General features: G+C 51.8%; 1 long non-coding RNA gene across 1 annotated transcript; it reads left to right on the top strand.

Annotated features, from left to right (window-relative positions):
* Positions 1 to 12,637: 12,637 nt before the first annotated feature.
* On the top strand, positions 12,638 to 14,312 carry LOC104003028 (uncharacterized). Its single transcript, XR_675541.4, has 2 exons — positions 12,638 to 12,817; positions 13,947 to 14,312. It is a non-coding gene; the product is annotated as an uncharacterized LOC104003028 (long non-coding RNA).
* Positions 14,313 to 18,813: the final 4,501 nt, after the last annotated feature.

Raw genomic sequence — 18,813 nt, 5'->3', positions numbered from 1 at the left:
GCCCGGGCTGGAGTGCAGTGGTGCGATCTTGGCTCACTGCAAACTCCACCTCCCGGGTTCAAGTGATTCTCCTGCCTCAGCCTCCCGAGCAGCTGGGATTACAGGCATGCGCCACTACACCCGTAAAGACAGGGTTTAACCATATTGGCCAGGATGGTCTCGATCTCCTGACCTCAGGTGATCCACCCGCTTTGGCCTCCCAAAGTGCTGGGATTACAAGCGTGAGCCACCACGTCCGGCCCTCATCTCCTCTTCTCATAAGGAAACCCGTCCTGTTGGGTTAGGGCCACCACAATGACCTTATTTTAATTTAATTACCTTGTTAAAGTTCCTCTCTCCAAATGCAGTCACTTTCTGAGCTGCTGGGAGTTAGGGCCTCAGCATATGGATTTGCGGGGGACACGGTCTGTCCCATAGCACTTGATCCGTCCCCACCTCCTCCCTGCTTTGTGCTGCGCTACATGGCTTACATTTGTTGGTGCCCACTGTGTGCCAGGCCCTGTGCTGAGTCCGTGTGTATGACTCCATGGAACCATTTTTCCTTCCCTGTAGCCACAAGAGATCCTTAAATCACCTCTGAGGACCATCATCAGGCAAACCAGCCCTTAGAATATTGATATGGCGTGGCCAAATCTCATTTTGAATTGTAGCTCCCATAATCTCCATGTGCCGTGGGAGGGACCCGGTGGGAGGTAGTTGAATCATGGGGGTGGGGTTTTCCCATTCTGTTCTTGTGATCATGAATAAATCTCACGGGATTTGATGTTTTTATAAAGGGGAGTTCCCCTACACACGCGCTCTGCCTGCTGCCATGTAAGACGTGACTTTGCTCCTCCTTCACCTTCCACCGTGATTGTGAGGCCTCCCCAGCTAGGTGGAACTGTGAGTTCATTAAACCTCTTTCCTTTATAAATTACCCTGTCTCAGGTATCTCTTCATAGCAGTATGAAAGTGGACTAATATGGCTGGGCGCGGTGGCTCACGCCTGTAATCCCAGCACTTTGGGAGGCTGAGGCGGGCGGATCACGAGGTCAGGAGATCAAGACCATCCTGGCTAACACGGTGAAACTCTGTCTCTACTAAAAATACAAAAAATTAGCCAGGTGTGGTGGCGGGCACCTGTAGTCCCAGCTACTTGGGAGGCTGAGGCAGGAGAATGCCGTGAACCTGGGAGGCGGAACTTGCAGTGAGCTGAGATTGCGCCACTGCACTCCAGCCTGGGTGACAGAGCGAGATTCTGTCTCAAAAAAAAAAAAAAAAAGATATCAGTTCCCCCTAAATTGATCTAAAGATTGAACACAATCCTAATCAAAATCTCAGCATCTAAAAGGCAAGAAAGAAATGGATAAGTGAATTATAAAATATACAGGGAAATGCAAAGAATCTGGAATTATCCAAACAATCTCGAAAAAGAACTGGGTTGGAGGACTCACATGACCTTATTTCAAGACTTAACTATAAAGTTACATAGTCAGTGCACTGTGACTTGGTGTAGAATAGACAAATACTATTCATGGAACAGCAAAGAAAGTCCAGAAATGGGCCCACAGGCATACATGGTTATTTTATTTCTGACAAAAGAAAATCATCGGGGACAGAAGACTTTTCAACACATGATGTTGGACAGCTGTATCATCCATACACATAAAAATAAAAGACCCATGGCCCCAATTCACATGACACCTGGAAATTAATGTGAGTTGGCTCAGACCTAAACACAAAAGTGAAGATAATAAAGTTTCTAGAAGTAAATATGGGTTGAAATGGGAGAATTGCTTGAAGCCAGGGGTTTGAAACCAGCCTAGACAATAAAAAGTTTTTTTAAAAAAGCTAGCTGGTTGTGGGTCAGGCATGGTGGCTCACACCTGTAATCCCAGCACTTTGGGAGGCTGAGGCAGGCAGATCACTTGAGGTCAGGAGTTCTAGACCAGCCTGGCCAACATGGTGAAACCCCGTCTCTACCAAAAATATAAAAGATTAGCTGGATATAGTGGTGCGTGCCTGTAATCTCAGCTACTCGGGAGGCTGAGGCAGGAGAATCACTTGAACCCCGGAGGTGAAAATTGCAGTGAGCTGAGATCATGCCACTGCACTCCAGCCTGGGTGACAGAGTGAGACTCCGTCTCAAAACAAAAACAAAAACAAAAGTTAGCTGGCTGGGGTGGTGCAACCAGCTGTAGTAGTACCTGCTACTTGGTAGGCTAAGGCAGGAAGATGCTTGAGCCCAGGAGTCTAGGAGTTTGAGGCTGCAGTGAGCCACGATTGCACTACTTACTGCATTCCAGCCTGGACGACTGAGCAAGACCCTGTCCCTAAAATATAAAAATAAAATAAAATAAATGGCCAGGTACTGTGGCTGATGCCTGTAATCCCAGCACTTTGTGGGGATGAGGTAGGCAGATCACTTGAGGCCAGGAGTTTGAGACCAGCCTGGCCAACATGGTGAAAGGCCATCTCTACTAAAAATACAAAAATTAGCAGGGCGTGGTGGTGCATGCCTGTAATCCCAGCTACTTGAGGGGCTGAGGCTCAAGAATTGCTCAGACCCGGGAGGCAGAGGTTGCAGTGAGCCGAGAATGTGCTGCTGCACTCCAGCCTGGGCGACAGAGCAAGCCTGTCTCAAAAAAAAAAAAAAAAATTAAATTAAAAAATAAAAAAGCAGTAAATACAAAAGAATACCTGCAACTTTTAGGCTGGCAAAGGTCTGTTGGTTTCTAAAAAGCAAGAGTTATTTTCAAAAAATTGACAAATTAGACTTTGTCAGATTTTAAAACTTGCACTCATCAAATGATACCGTTACAAGAACATGAGCCAGGAAGCCTCAGACTGGGAGAAAATACTTGTAATACAAAGAACTTGTATGTAGAATATACAAAGGACTCTTACAAATTAAAAAAAAAAAAGGACACAGAATTCCATGTTTTTTCTTTTTCTTTTCTTTTTTTTTTTTTAAGTGGGCAAAAGACTTCAGGTAGTTCACCAAAGATAATATCTTTTTTTATTTTTAATTTATTTTTTACTTTTTGAGACAGAGTTTCACTCTGTTGCCCAGGCTAGAGTGCAATGGTGTGATCTCAGCTCATTGCAACCTCTGCCTCGTGAGTTCAAGTGATTCTCCTGCCTCAGCCTACCCAGTAGTTGGGATTACAGGTGCCTGCCTCCATGCCCAGCTAATTTTTGTGTTGTTTTTTTTTTTTTTCTGAGACAGAATCTCGCTCTGTCGCCCAGGCTGGAGTGCAGTGGTGCGATCTCGGCTCACTGCAACCTCCGCCTCCCGGATTCATGCCATTCTTCTGCCTCAGCCTCTCCAGTAGCTTGGGACTACAGGCACCCGCCACCACACCCGGCTAATTTTTTGTATTTTTAGTAGAGACTGGGTTTCACTGTGTTAGCCAGGATGGTCTCCATCTCCTGACCTTGTGATCCGCTCACCTTGGCCTCCCAAAGTGCTGGGATTACAGGCGTGAGCTACTGAGCCTGGCCCTCCCTGTCTCTTAATAACAGCAACAAAAAAAGTAAAAAGTAAAACATTCCATAGATAATACACGAAAATTTAGATAGAATAAAGATCACCCAGAAAAAAAGCGATATTAATATCTTATATAATTGTTCTTTTTGCATTTTTACATAGGCGATATATGTATACAATCTTTATAATTTCTTCCATTGGCATCAGCACACTAGGAGCATGTCCTCATATAAGTACACTTCCTTGTAAACATAATTTTTCCTGCTTGTACAATTGTCATTGGATACTCGTCATGACTGAGCATTTATGTGCCAAGGACTGGGACAGCCACTTTACAAAGATGATATCATTTACTCTTTGCCTTCCATTGGTAAGCAGGTAAAATTATTAAATAATAATTTTAGAAATGAAGTCCTTTTGTTTTTGAGACAGAGTGTGGCTGTCACCCAGGCTGGAGTGCAGTGGCACAATCTTGGCTCACTGCAACCTCTTTCTCTCAAGGCTTAAGCAAGGCAGTCCTCCCACCTCAGCCTTCCTAGTAGCTGGGACTACAGGCGTGTGCCACCATGCCCAGCTAATTTTTTGTGTATATATATATATTTTTTTTATAGAGACAGGGTTTCTCCATGTTTTCCAGCTGGTCTCAAACTCCTGGGCTCAACCAATCCTCCCGTGTTGGCCTCCCAAAGTGTTGGGATTCTGGACAGGAGCCCCTGCGCCTGGCCTAGCAATGAAGTCTTAAGGAGATTAAATCACCTGCTGTATTAGTTTCCTGTTGCTGCTGGAACAAATGACCATAAAGTTAGTGACTTAAAACAAGACAAGGCTGGGTGCGGTGGCTCACGCCTGTAATCCCAGTACTTTAGGAGGCCGAGGCAGGTGGATCACGAGATCAGGAGTTTGAGACCAGCCTGACCAACATGGTGAAACCCTGTCTCCACTAAAAATACAAAAATTAGCCAGGTGTGGTGGTGCGCACCTGTAGTCCCAGCTGCTCAGGAAGCTGAGGCAGGAGAATCGCTTGAATTGGGAGGCAGAGGTTGCAGTGAGCCGAGATTGTGCCACTGTACTCTAGCCTGGGCGACAGAGCAAGACTCAGTCTCAAAAAAAAAAAAAAAAAAAAAGAAAGCAAGACAAATGTATTTTCTCACACTTTTAGAGGTCAGAAGTCTGACCCAGCTCTCATGAGGATAAAGCCGAGGTGCTGACCGAGTTGGTTCTCTCTGGAGGCTCCAAGGGACATCTGTTTCCCTGCCTTTCCCAGTTCTTTAAGGACGTCCACATTGCTTCGCTCGTGGCGGCCCCTTCTTTCACCTTCAGAGCCAGCAATCATGTTCCGTTGATCTCTGCTCTGACCCTGAAGCTCCTGCCTCCCTCGCATAAGGCCCCCGTGGTTCCATGGGGCCCAGTGTTGTAGGTGCCACCTTGCTTTCCCCAGAGGCCGGCTACTGCCATCACCAGCAGCAGTGGGTGTCGGTGGCACAGTATTCATTGGGGAATTGTACTTCACATTTTTGTCTTAGAGAAGGAACAAGAAAAAAGTGATTCCAGCCCACAGTGAGACTGAGTGCTGGGGGTCGGCGCTCAGGCTCAGGGTTGAGGGGGAGCTGTACTGCCCCCCGGTGGAATCTGGCCCGTAGATATCCTTGGCTCCGCTTGCACTGTCTGTCTGGAATATAATCCACGAACATAAAACTCACCATTTTACAGTGTAAAATTCAATGGTTTTTAGTATCTTCATAAGCTTGTGCAACCATTGTCACAATCCATTTTAGAACATTTCCACCATCCCCAAAAGAAACTCCCATACTTTCTCTCCCTTCCCCCTGTTCCTGGCAACCCTCAATCTGCTTTCTGTCTCGGCAGATTCGCCTGTTCTGGACATTTCATATAAACGGAATCTCAGATCGAAAAGAATGTCCTGTTGAGTTCAGAGAAGGACTGTGTGGTAGATAGAGCTCCCTCTCCCCTCTCCCCTCTCCCCTCTCCCCTCCCCCCTCCCCCCTCCCCCCTCCCCCCTCTCCCCTCTCCCCTCTCCCCTCTCCCCTCTTTCCACGGTCTCCCTCTGATGCCGAGCCGAAGCTGGACGGTGCTGCTGCCATCTCAGCTCACTGCAACCTCCCTGCCCGATTCTCCTGCCTCAGCCTGCCGAGTGCCTGCGATTGCAGGCGTGCGCCGCCACGCCTGACTGGTTTTCGTATTTTTTTGGTGGAGACGGGGTTTCGATGTGTCGGCTGGGCTGGTCTCCAGCTCCTAACCGCGAGTGATCCGCCGGCCTCGGCCTCCCGAGGTGCCGGGATTGCAGACGGAGTCTCGTTAACTCAGTGCTCAATGGCGCCCAGGCTGGAGTGCAGTGGCGTGATCTCGGCTCGCTACAACCACCTCCCAGCCGCCTGCCTTGGCCTCCCTAAGTGCCGAGATTGCAGCCTCTGCCTGGCAGCCACCCCGTCTGGGAAGTGAGGAGCGTCTCCGCCTGACTGCCCATCGTCTGGGATGTGAGGAGCCCCTCTGCCTGGCTCCCCAGTCTGGAAAGTGAGGAGCGTCTCTGCCCGGCCGCCATCCCATCTAGGAAGTGAGGAGCGCCTCTTCCCGGCCGCCATCACATCTGGGAAGTGAGGAGCGTCTCTGCCCGGCCGCCCATCGTCTGAGATGTGGGGAGCACCTCTGCCCTGCCGCCCCGTCCGGGATGTGAGGAGTGTCTCTGCCCGGCCGCCCTGTCTGAGAAGTGAGGAGACCCTCTGCCTGGCAACCGCCCCGTCTGAGAAGTGAGGAGCCCCTCCGCCCGGCAGCCACCCCGTCTGAGAAGTGAGAAGCGTCCTCCCTCCTCGTCTGGGAGGGAGATGGGGGGGTCAGCCCCCCGCCCGGCCAGCCGCCCCGTCCGGGAGGTGAGGGGCACCTCTGCCCGGCCGCCCCTACTGGGAAGTGAGGAGCCCCTCTGCCCGGCCAGCCGCCCCGTCCGGGAGGGAGGTGGGGGGGTCAGCCCCCCTCCCGGCCAGCCGCCCCATCCGGGAGGGAGGTGGGGGGGTCAGCCCCCCGCCCGGCCAGCCGCCCCGTCCGGGAGGGAGGTGGGGGGATCAGCCCCCTGCCCGGCCAGCCGCCCTGTCCAGGAGGTGGGGGGGGCGCCTCTGCCCGGCCGCCCCTACTGGGAAGTGAGGAGCCCCTCTGCCCGGCCAGCCGCCCCATCCGGGAGGGAGGTGGGGGGGTTAGCCCCCCGCCTGGCCAGCCGCCCCATCCGGGAGGTGAGGGGCGCCTCTGCCCGGCCGCCCCTTCTGGGAAGTGAGGAGCCCCTCTGCCCGGCCAGCCGCCCCGTCCGGGAGGGAGGTGGGGGGGTCAGCGCCCCGCCCGGCCAGCCGCCCCGTCCGGGAGGGAGGTGGGGGGGTCAGCCCCCCGCCCGGCCAGCCGCCCCGTCCGGGAGGGAGGTGGGGGGATCAGCCCCCCGCCCGGCCAGCCGCCCCGTCCGGGAGGGAGGTGGGGGGGTCAGCCCCCCGCCCGGCCAGCCGCCCCGTCCGGGAGGGAGGTGGGGGGGTCAGCCCCCCGCCCGGCCAGCCGCCCCGTCCGGGAGGGAGGTGGGGGGGTCAGCCCCCCGCCCGGCCAGCCGCCCCGTCCGGGAGGGAGGTGGGGGGGTCAGCCCCCCGCCCGGCCAGCCGCCCCGTCCGGGAGGGAGGTGGGGGGGTCAGCCCCCCGCCCGGCCAGCCGCCCCGTCCGGGAGGGAGGTGGGGGGGTCAGCCCCCCGCCCGGCCAGCCGCCCCGTCCGGGAGGGAGGTGGGGGGTCAGCCCCCCGCCCGGCCAGCCGCCCCGTCCGGGAGGGAGGTGGGGGGGTCAGCCCCCCGCCCGGCCAGCCGCCCCGTCCGGGAGGGAGGTGGGGGGATCAGCCCCCCGCCCGGCCAGCCGCCCTGTCCGGGAGGTGAGGGGCGCCTCTGCCCGGCCGCCCCTACCGGGAAGTGAGGAGCCCCTCTGCCCGGCCAGCCGCCCCCTCCGGGAGGGAGGTGGGGGGGTCAGCCCCCCGCCGGGCCAGCCGCCCCGTCGGGGAGGTGAGGGGCGCCTCTGCCCGGCCGCCCCTACTGGGAAGTGAGGAGCCCCTCTGCCCGGCCAGCCGCCCTGTCCGGGAGGGAGGTGGGGGGTCAGCCCCCCGCCCGGCCAGCCGCCCCGTCCGGGAGGTGAGGGGCGCTTCTGCCCGGCCGCCCCTACTGGGAAGTGAGGAGCTCCTCTGCCCGGCCACCACCCCATCTGGGAGGTGTACTCAACAGCTCATTGAGAACGGGCCATGAGGACAATGGCGGTTTTGTGGAATAGAAAGGGGGGAAAGGTGGGGAAAAGATTGAGAAATCGGATGGTTGCTGTGTCTGTGTAGAAAGAGGTAGACATGGGAGACTTTTCATTTTGTTCTGTACTAAGAAAAATTCTTCTGCCTTGGGATCCTGTTGATCTGTGACCTTACCCCCAACCCTGTGCTCTCTGAAACATGTGCTGTATCCACTCAGGGTTGAATGGATTAAGGGCGGTGCAAGATGTGCTTTGTTAAACAGATGCTTGAAGGCAGCATGTTCGTTAAGAGTCATCACCACTCCTTAATCTCAAGTACCCAGGGACACAAACACTGCGGAAGGCCGCAGGGTCCTCTGCCTAGGAAAACCAGAGAACTTTGTTCACTTGTTTGTCTGCTGACCTTCCCTCCACTATTGTCCTGTGACCCTGCCAAATCCCCCTCTGCGAGAAACACCCAAGAATGATCAATAAAAAAGAAAAAAAAAAAAAAAAAAAAAAAAAAAAAAAAACGGAATCTCATGTGGCCTTTTTAAAATTTTTTATTTTTATTTTTATTTTGTGTAGAGATGAGATCTCCCTATGTAGGCCAGGCTGGTCTCAAATTCCTGAGCTCAAGAGATCTTCCCACCTTGGCCTCCCAAAGTGCTGGGATTCCCGGCCCTGAGCCACTGTGGCCAGCCAGTATGTGGCCTGTGGTGACTGGCTTTTTGCACTGAGCACGATGTTTTCCGTGTGCACATACGCAGTGGCCTGCATTGGTACTTCAGCTTTTTTATGGCTGAATACAAAATCCACCTGCCTCGGCCTCCCAAAGTGCTGGGATTATAGGCGTGAGCCACCACGCCTGTATTGCATGTGGACACGTTGCGTGTATCCATTCATCTTCCAATGGACAACTGATGTTGTTTCCACTTTTGAGCTCAGTTCTTATGAATAATGCTGCTAGGAGCACTTGTGTGCGAGTTTTTGTTGGTGTATACCCAGGAGTGGGATTGCTGGTGCCTATGGCAATTCTATGCTTTTTAGGAACTCCCAAACCATCTCCACCGTTTTCTCTTCTCACCAGCACTGCACGAGGGGCCCAATTGCTCCACATCCTCGACAAGATGTGTGATTTTCTGCTTTTTTGATTCTAGCCACCCTAGTCGGTGTGAAGCAGCATCTCATGGTGGTTTTGATTTGCATTTCCCTAATCGGCACGTGTGCTTTCTTATTGGACTGAAATGTAAGAAACGGGATGTTTTACCTAAAAGTTCAGATTTCTGTTATCTCTTGAAAAATGTGAATAAGACTGATCTCCCCGCATGGGCACTGGCCTGCTTCCTCGTTTTCCTACTTCTGTCTGTCATTCTGAATGTTGGGGCCCACCTGACCCTGGCCTCCCAGCGGATGCCCCACGTGGAGTGTAATGGGGTTGGCCAGGCACTGCCTGCTGTTGCCAACTCGGTCCCTTTGGGAGCCGTGCACTGCCGTCTGTGCCACCGGTTTCTCTCTTATGGGTCCCTGGAGGGTGGGGACGTGAGTCCAAGAGGAGGTGCGAGTCTCGTCTGCGAAAACCTGCCCAGAGCCAGGGCTTTTCTGCTGGGCATCCTCGGAGCCTCTGGGGAGAGGCCAGGCCAGCGGCTGGCAGCAAGCAATGGAAATGGGGTGAACAAGTGCTTGGGGGCCGGGACGAGGCCAGAGCTTCCAGAGGCTGGCACTCTGGATTTAGATTCAGAATTTGCCGTTGAGTTGGGAGGGGTTGGAGTAGAAGATTCCACATGGGAAAACTATCAGGACAAAGAGAACTCCAGAGGGAGTGGAGCCTGGCAGGAACCGGTGCTTGGTTGGCAGCTGTGTGACAACGTTATTACATTATTATATATCAAAGGACTTGTTGCCTTGTAGACATACATTAAGTTGTTTTTTTTTTTTTTGAGATGGAGTCTTGCTCTGTCACCCAGGATGGAGTGCAGTGGCACGATCTCGGCTCACTGCAACCTCCGCCTCCCAGGTTCAAGCAATTCTCTTGCCTCAGCCTCCCGAGTAGCTGGGATTACAGGCGTGTGCCACCACGCCTGGTTAATTTTTGTATTTTTAGTAGAGACGGGGTTTCACCGTGTTGCCCAGGCTGGTCTTGAATTCCTGAGCTCAGGCAATCCCACTCACCTTGGCCTCCCAAAGTGCTAGGATTACAGGTGTGAGCCACTGTGCCCAGTCAATATTTTTTTTTAAGAGATGGAGTCTTGCTCTGTCACCCAGGTTGCAGTGCAGTGGCGATCATAGTTCCCTGCAACCTCAAAGTCCTGGGCTCAAGTGATCTTCCTGCCTCAGTTTCCCTAGTAGCTGGGACTACAGGCTTTTTGTTTGTTTTTGTTTTGTTTTGTTTTTGAGACAGGGTCTCGCTCTGTCACCCAGGCTGCAGTGCAGTGGCGCAATCTTAGTGCACTGCAACCTCCACCTACAGGTTCAAGTGATTGATTCTCCTGCCTCAGCCTCCTGAGTAGGGATTACAGACACATACCACCACGCTTGGCTAACTTTTGTATTTATTTTTTTGGTAGAGACAGAGTTTCACCATGTTGGCCAGGCTGGTCTTGAATTCCTGACCTCAAGTGATCTGCCCGCCTTGGCCTCCCAAAGTGCTGGGATTATAGGCGTGAGCCACAGTGCCTGGCCTACAGGCTAATTATTATTATTATTATTATTATTTTGGTAGACACAGGGTGTCACTATGTTGCCCAGGCCTGTCTTGAACCTCTGGCCTAGAGCCATTCTCCCACCTGGGCCTCCCAAGTGGTTGGGATTATAGGCGTGAGCCACTGCGCCTGGCCAATGACCACGTAATTTTTCTACCACACTGTCACCCCTCTCCTGTCCTGTCTGTCCCTCTGGTGTCCAGGTTTCTGTAGAGCCTGGGGGCTCTGTCTGGGTTGGCCATGGATGTTTGGAGAGTGAGAATGGAGAGAGGAGCTCTCGGCTTTCTCAGCTGCCTTGGGTGGGGACAAGCCTGCCCACATCTCGGCTTCCCCTTCTTTGAAAAGGAGGAGATGCTCCTGGCCTGGCCCTCCAAGGGTTATGTCGGCGGGCTGGCCCCCAGCTGAAAGGTGCGACTGGATAACAAAGTGCCAGGTGGTCCTCACCTTTCTGGTGCTTGTTCTCAAGTCCGGAGACACTGGTGGTTTCACTTAAGGAGGAAAAACCACCACCTCTGGACAGCAGCAGGGGCCCAGGAGCGCCCTGGGAATAGAGTGGGGCCGGCCTGGCGGAGGTTACCTGCTGGAGTGAGTGTCTCTTCTGCTTCCCTGTTTCTCCCTGGATCAAAGCAGCGAAGCCACGACCATCTGACCAACAAGACCCAAAGTCCACCCGAACAAAGGTGCATGCCAGCACTTTACCCACCACATCCAGGCCACGTGGGTTATCCACACTGCTGCCCGGGGGGCTGAGGTGTCCGCCCTGGAGCACAGCTGTGGGCGCCCTGTTGTCTCCAGCCCCTTGGGCACTGACTTGGCAGCTATGAAGTCAACAGCTGGAAAGACGGTGTGCGTTTTGTGCTGACACAGCTGGGTCTCTTCAAGGCTTGCCTGGACTTTCCCTCTGCCCTTGGCCGCCCCACTGTAGTCGTGGCAGGAAACCTCCCCTGACTACTGGAAGCTGCCCAGGGCTCCCCAGAGCCCCTTTCTCCCGTCTTTGTCAATGCAAAGTTGTGTGAACCCAGACGCAGTTACAGCCAGGACAAGGCCTGCTCCTGGACAAGGCCTTCAGCCAGGCAAGCAGGAGTTCCTTTTGATCTCACCATTTCTCAAGTGCAAGCATTTAGAAATGTCTGCAGCCCTGACTGGGTGTGGTGGCTCATGCCTGTAATCCCAGCACTTTGGGAGGCTGAGGTGGGTGGATCACCTAAGGTCAGGAGTTCAAGACCAACCTGACCAACATGGTGAAACCCTGTCTCTACTAAAAATACAAAAAATTAGCCGGGCGTGATGGCAAATGCCTGTAATCCCAGCTACTCGGGAGGCTGAGTCAGGAGAATCACTTGAACCCGGGAGGCGGAGGTTGCAGCGAGCTGAGATTATGTCATTGTACCCCAGCCTGGGCAACAAGAGTGAGACTCCATCTTAAAAAAAGAAAGAAAGAAAGAAAGAAAGAAAGAAAGAAAGAAAGAAAGAAAGAAAGAAAGAAAGAAATGTCTCCAGCCCTGAAGCTGGTGGCCAAGTGCCAGGAAGGGGGTGGTGAGACTGAGAGGTATGGGCTGGGGAGGGGTGTGGAGTCCTCCTCAGGCCCAAGTGAGAAGGACCAGTTTGCCTGGGGGGAGGAGATTCACCATTCCCGGATCTGGTCTTGTGTCTTCCTTCTATACTGTGTTTTCCATGTGTATAAAAGTAATATATGCTCTTGGTAAAATATTCATATTTTATGTTTTAAACATTTATGTATATTTAAATATATTTTATATATTGTTTTCTCTCTAAGATATACAGGCTCATGATAAAAATATATTTATAGCCTGTCTTTTTAATTTTTAAAAATATATTGTGTTTTCCCTATATATAAATGTAACATATGCTCATGGTTAAAAAAAGTTTACAAAATTGAGATATAACTTACATATAGTAAAGAGTACAGCTCTTAAAGAAATAGCTCAATATATCTTTTCCTTCCTTCCTTCCTTTCTTGCCTCCCTCCCTCCCTCCCTCCTTCCCTCTTTCCCTCTCTCCCTCTCTCCCTCTCTCCCTCTCTCTTTCTTTGTCAGAGTTTTGCTCTGTTGCCCAGGCTGGATTGCAGTGGTGCAGTCATACCTCACTGCAACCTCTACCTCCCAGGTTCAAGCGATTCTCTGACCTCAGCCTCCTGTGTAGCTGAAACTACAGGCGGGCACCACCACATCTAATTTTTCCTTTTTCATTTTTGTAGAGATGGGCTTCACTTTGTTGCCCAGGCTGGTCTCCAACTCCTGGCCTCTGGCGATCCTCCTGCCTCAGCCTCCCAAAGTGCTGGGATGACAGGCATGAGCCCTCACACCTGCCCTAACATTTTGATGGATGAAGCCAAATTGCCCTTCCAGAAGCTTCTGCTTGTGCCCAGGCACATTGACATGAGGTGAGAGGCCTGTTATTTCCATTTCTTATCAGCAGTAGCTTTTATCAAGCTTTAAAAGATGCCACAAGATGAAAACTACAACTCCATTTGATTTATCTTCTTTCATTACGATTGAGGCTGACATCTTGGCTATTTGCATACTTCTTTTGAGAATTGTCTGAATATATTATCCAAATCATTTATCCATTGTATTAGGTTACTCATCTTTTTCTGTTGTATTTGTAAGCACTCGTTGTATATTAAAGGCGCTAAGACCAGGTATTTGGAAGGCTTGAGAAGGAAATAATTTTTTTGTGTGTTTTGAGACAGCGTTTCACTCTGTTGCCCAGGCTGGAGTGCAGTGGCATGATCACGGCTCACTGCAGCTTCCCACTTCCAGGTTTAAGCGATCCTCCCACTCGTAGTTTGAGTCTCTGGGACTGCAGATGTGTGCCACCACACATGGCTAATTTTTGTATTTTTTGTAGAGATGGAGTCTTGCTATGTTGCCTAGGCTGATCTCAAACTCTTGGGCTGAAACAATTCACCTGCCTTGGCCTCCCAAAGTGTTGGAATTGCAAGTGTGAGCCACTGCGCCCGGCTGGAAATCTTTTTTTTTTTTTTTTGAGATGGAGTCTCCCGCTGCCACCAAGGCTGGAATGCAGTGGCTTGATCTTGGCTCATTGCCACCTCTGTCTCCTGGGCTCAAGTGTTCCTCCCACCTCAGCCTCCCCAGTAGCTGAGACTACAGGTGGGCGCCACCGCACCTGGCTGATTTTTGTATTTTTTTTTTAGTAGAGACAGGGTTTCACTATGTTGGCCAGGCTGGTCTCGAACTACTGACCTCAAGTGATCTGCCTGCCTCAGCCTCCCAAAATGCTGGGATTACAGGCATGAGCCACCTTGCCCAGCCTGGAAATCATTTTATACCTACAGCAAAACGTCGGTGATTCTACTGTCCATGTGAAAACTCAACTATCAACCAAGCTGTTCTTTTGCTCCAATATCTCAATCATGCAATCACCAACTTAGATGTTCAAATTTAGTTTTAGTAAATGCTTTAGAAAAAAGTAAACCTGGAATGGGAAGGCACCATCATTTCTCTGCCTTGTGCCTGTAACCTCCTTCACTATTTACCACCCCTCTTTAGGGCCTCGAATCCTGCCTGAGCTCCATGAAGTCTGCAGTGACTTGAGTTGGCGTGAGTGGAAACCTCTGCCTCCACAGTGAAATGTCACTGACTACTGGAAATTAGGCGAATGCATTAGTGCACAGCAGAGGTGGCACGGGGAGCGGTCAATGTGTGTCAGTCTCCCCCGGCGGATGGTGGCGAGCTGAGATGAGGTTGTGTCTGCCTTTCGGAGGTGGGGGAGAGCTTGGCCGATGAAGAGGGGTGGGGGTGGCGTGGTACGGGAGCTTGGTTGAGTAGAAGGAATGGGTGAGGGGGAGGTGGACCAGGAGGATTCCTGATACAATATAAAGACCCAGCTACTGGAGCAGGGGCGCATTTGCTGACCGTGCTAATGTTGGTTCCTACCCATGTTTGTTGACTCCAAAGTTTACTTGGTGACAATATCGAGGCCTGCTGAGGACTAAAGAGAAAGGTGGTTGGTGACGGGGCTCCCAGGATGGGGCCGGGGGATGATGGGGAACAGCTTCTATCCTTCCCTTCTCCAGTGTGTTTGATGTCCTTATTCTAGGCTGGGCTGGCCTGATATTGGGCATCAGTGGCAGCTCTTTGAGCACTTTGCGTTTGGGGCTGAGGCTCTCGAGAACATTTTCTTGGGAACTTTTACTGTTCTTTCTCCTGTATGGAGAGGCTTTCCCCATCTGCTTCCAGGTGGCTTTGCAATTGAAACTCAACAACGCTGAAGCCCTTCTTCCGCACAGCCATGCTGCGGCCTCTCCGTTGCCTTTCCACATCCCTCCAATTAAGCCTTTGGCTTCATTTATGCCTCAACATCCTCCTTCTAGTTCCACTGTGAAATGTTATGAGATAATCCAAGGGAAATATTTTCACTTCGAGATCACCACAGGTTGCACCCTGAATCTCTGGGTTCCTTGGTGTGGCTGAGCAGATGGGATGAAGTGCCCGGGGCACACCTAGCCTGTTCACCCCTTGGCGAACATGGTGAAACCCCCATCTCTACTAAAAATACAAAAATTAGCTGGGCGTGGTGGCACGCGCCTGTAGTCCCAGCTACTCAGGAGGCTGAGGCAGGAGAATCGCTTGAACCCGGGAGGCGGAGGTTGCAGTGAACCGAGATGGTGTCACTGCACTCCAGCCTGGGCAACAAGAGCAAAACTCTGTCTCGAAAAAACAAAAAACAAAAACAGGGTCATCGGGCCACCCTGGGCTGGTCGACACATGAGGATAGGCGGCTTCCTCACCAGCCTCTCATTCCTGCCACAGATCCCAGCACTCCCTAGGGTCACTCAGCACTGAGACCAGAGGTTGACCACTGTTTGTAACTGTGTTTATGCTGTTGCTTTTCTTATAGTTAAGAAGAAAGCAAACGATTTCCACTACCTGTGTCTCTATCAAAAGTGAAAAATAAAAGCAGGTGGAGGGTCTCTGGGTTTCTGGGAAAGGGCTTTCCTTCACACCGAGCAGCACACAGGAAGGCGTGGGCCAAAATCAGTGGTGTCCCGGCTGGGCGCGGTGGCTCACGCTTGTCATCCCAGCACTTTGGGAGGCCGAGATGGATGAATCACCTGAGGTCAGGAGTTTGAGACCAGCCTGGCCAACATGGTGAAACCCCCATCTCTACTAAAAATACAAAAATTAGTCAGGCGTGGTGGCGGGCACCTGTAACACCAGCTACTCAGGAGGCTGAGGCAGAAGAATCACTTGAACCCGGGAGGTGGAGGTTGCAGTGAGCCGAGGTGGCGCCACTGCACTCCAGCCTGCACCACAAGCGTGAAACTCCATCTCAAAAAAACAAAAACAAAAACACGAAACAAAATCACTGGCGTCCACAGCAGCTGGGAGAGGCAAGGACGGGACCTCCGCGGAGCCTGCAGAGTGAGCACGGCCTCTCTGGATTGGACTTCTGGCCTCCACACCTGCGAGGGAACACATCTGGGTGGCTCAACGCCCTCAGTCTGTGGTGCTTTCTCAGAGCAGCCGCAGGAAACCAATCCAGCGGGTCGCCTGATCATCAACGTGGACGAGAGGGAAGCAAGGACCTGTCGCCTCAGGACACTGTCAACACTTAACTGTGGTTTGAATGTTTGTGTCCCTCCAAAATTCACGTTGAAACTTAATCCCCAGTGCAACAGTACTGAGGAGTGAGGAGGCCGTAATGGCTCTGCCCTCCGGGGTGGGATTAGAGCCTTATATATTATATTATTTTATTTTGAGATGAGATTTGTATTATTTATTTATTTTTTTTTTTGAGACAGAGTCTCACTCTTGTCGCCCAGGCTGGAGTGCAGTGGCGTGATCTCGGCTCACAGCAACCTCCACCTGCTGGGTTCAAGCAATTCTCCTGCCTCAGCCTCTCAAGTAGCTGGGATTACAGGCCCTGCCACCACGCCCGGCTAACTTTTTTGTACTTTTAGTAGAGACGGGGGTTTCACCATGTTGGCCAGACTGGTCTCGAACTCTTGACCTCGAGTGATCCACCCACCTTGGCCTCCCAAAGTGCTGGGAGGCGTGAGCCACCACGCGTGGCCTTGAGATGGGATTTTGCTGTGTTGCCCAAGCTGGTGTTCAATGGCACAATCTTGGCTCACTGCAACCTCCACCTCCTGGGTTCAAGTGATCCTCCCTCCTCAGCCTCCCGAGTAGCTGGGACCACAGGTGTACACCACCACACCTGGCTAATTTTTAAATTTTTTGTAGAGACAGGTTTTAGCCATGTTGCCCAGGCTGGTGTTGAGTTCCTGAGTTCAAGTGATCTGTCTGCCTCAGCCTCCCAAAGTGCTGGGATTACAGGCATGAGCCCCCGTGCCTGGCAGGATTAGAGCCTTATTATAAAAGGGCTTCCCTTCCTCCATGTGAGGACACAGCATTTTACCCCTCTGGAGGATGTGGCAACGAGGTGCCATATGGGAAGCGGAGATCCTTGACCTCGGACTTCCCAGCTTCAGAACTGCGAGAAATAAATCTCTATTACTTATAAATCACGCAGTCTGCGGTGTTTTGTGACAGCAGCAGGAACAGATGAAAACAACACAAAATACGTAAGGCTTTTCTCTTGTGTTCACAATTGCCTTTGGGTCACTGTAGCAGGACGGGGCCCCACTCAGCCTACGGAATAGCAGAGGGCCTTGCCCACTCTACAGTGCAAACACCACGTGGAGCTCCTCAGCTGAACAAAGAGAAAACTGGGCACAGAGGGAGTGAATGATTTGCCCCAGGTCTCGTGTATGATCAATGGCAAAGCTGGACGTGAAAACCAATAACGAAAAAGAAAGAGTAAGCCCTGGGTGATGATGATTAATGGGTCTCATTCTGGGTGGGCGGTGGCAGGGCCCCAGCCTCAAGTATTGCCTTCAAAAACAATCATTAGATCCAAATAGCATCTGATTGTTGTTGGAACTTTTGGTTCTTTAGCAAGGATGAACATCTTTTCCTATGCTTTACTGGCCATTTGAATTTCTTTGCAGAATTGACTGTCTCAGTTTCATATGAGAGGAGCAAACCTCTTTTGAAAACGATATAAATGGAAAACATTAATTCTTTTTCTATTCATTATTATTTTTTGAGACAGGCTGGAGTGCAGTGGTGCCATCATGGCTCACAGCAGCCTTGAACTCCCAGGCTCAAGCAATTCTCCCACCTCAGCTTCCCAAGTAGCTGGGACCACAGGTGCGCACCATCACGCCTGGCTAATTAAAAAATTTTTTTTGTAGAGATGTGGTTTCTCTACATTGTCTAGGCTGGTCTTGAACTCCTGGACTCAAGTGACCCTCCCTACTTGGCCTCCCAAAGTGCTGGGATTACAGGTGTGAGCCACTGCACTCAGCCAAAACCATTTCCATTAATTCTTTTTTTTTTTTTTTTTTTTGAGAGAAAGTCTCCCTCTGTCACCCAGGCTGGAGTGCAGTGGCACCATCTCACCTCACTGCAACCTCCACCTTCCAGGTTCAAACGTTTCTCGTGCCTCAGTGTCCCGAGTAGCTGGAATTACAGCCACCCGCTACCATGCCTGGCTACTTTTTTTTGTATTTTTAGTAGAGATGGGGTTTTGTCATGTTGGTCAGGTTGGTCTCAAACTCCTGGACTCAAGCGATCCTCCTGCCTCAGCCTCCCAAAGGTCTAGGATTATAGGTGTGAGCCCCTGCGCCCAGCCAAAATCATTCATTCTTTATCAAAGTCCTAAGAACAACCATGTTAAGAACCAAATGAACAAGAGGCATCCTTGTGACAGCTGCAGCATTTTGGGGGTGAGCTCTCCTGTGGGCAGGTGCAGCTTGAAAGACACGACCCATCCTGGACAGACACACCCAGGGCTAAACAGTTACAAATTTCAGGGAGCCGCCCGTGAGCTGTGTGTGTAGCTAACGTTTTCTTTTCTTTTTCTTTTTCTTTCTTTCTTTCTTTTTTTTTTTTGAGGCAGACTCTTGCTCGATTGCCCAGGCTGGAGTGCGGTGGCGTGATCTCGGCTCACTGAAAGCTCCGCCTCCCGGGTTCAAGCAATTCTCCCACCTCAGCCTCCTGAGTAGCTGGGACTACAGGCGCCTGCCACCACGCCCGGCTAATTTCTGTATTTTCAGTAGAGACAGGGTTTCACCGTATTGGTCAGGCTGGTCTCGAACTCCTGACCTCAGATGATGCACCCGCCTCGGCCTCTCAAAGTGCTGGGATTACAGGTGTGAGCCACCGCACCCGGCCTGGTAACATTTTCATTTACAACACTGGACTCGCAGAGGGGTTTCTCCGCAGGTTGGTTGGTTGAAAAGGTTGGTTCTTGCCTTTTGCTCTCCAGAATGTGTTTCTCCCGAGAGCTGGTGATTAAAAAACCCACTTCCGGCCAGGCGCGGTGGCTCACGCCTGTAATCCCAGCACT

The sequence above is a fragment of the Pan troglodytes genome, chromosome 19 (assembly GCF_028858775.2).
Source record: "Pan troglodytes isolate AG18354 chromosome 19, NHGRI_mPanTro3-v2.0_pri, whole genome shotgun sequence".
NCBI lineage: Eukaryota > Metazoa > Chordata > Mammalia > Primates > Hominidae > Pan > Pan troglodytes.
This window is presented reverse-complemented; position numbering and strand designations above follow the sequence as displayed.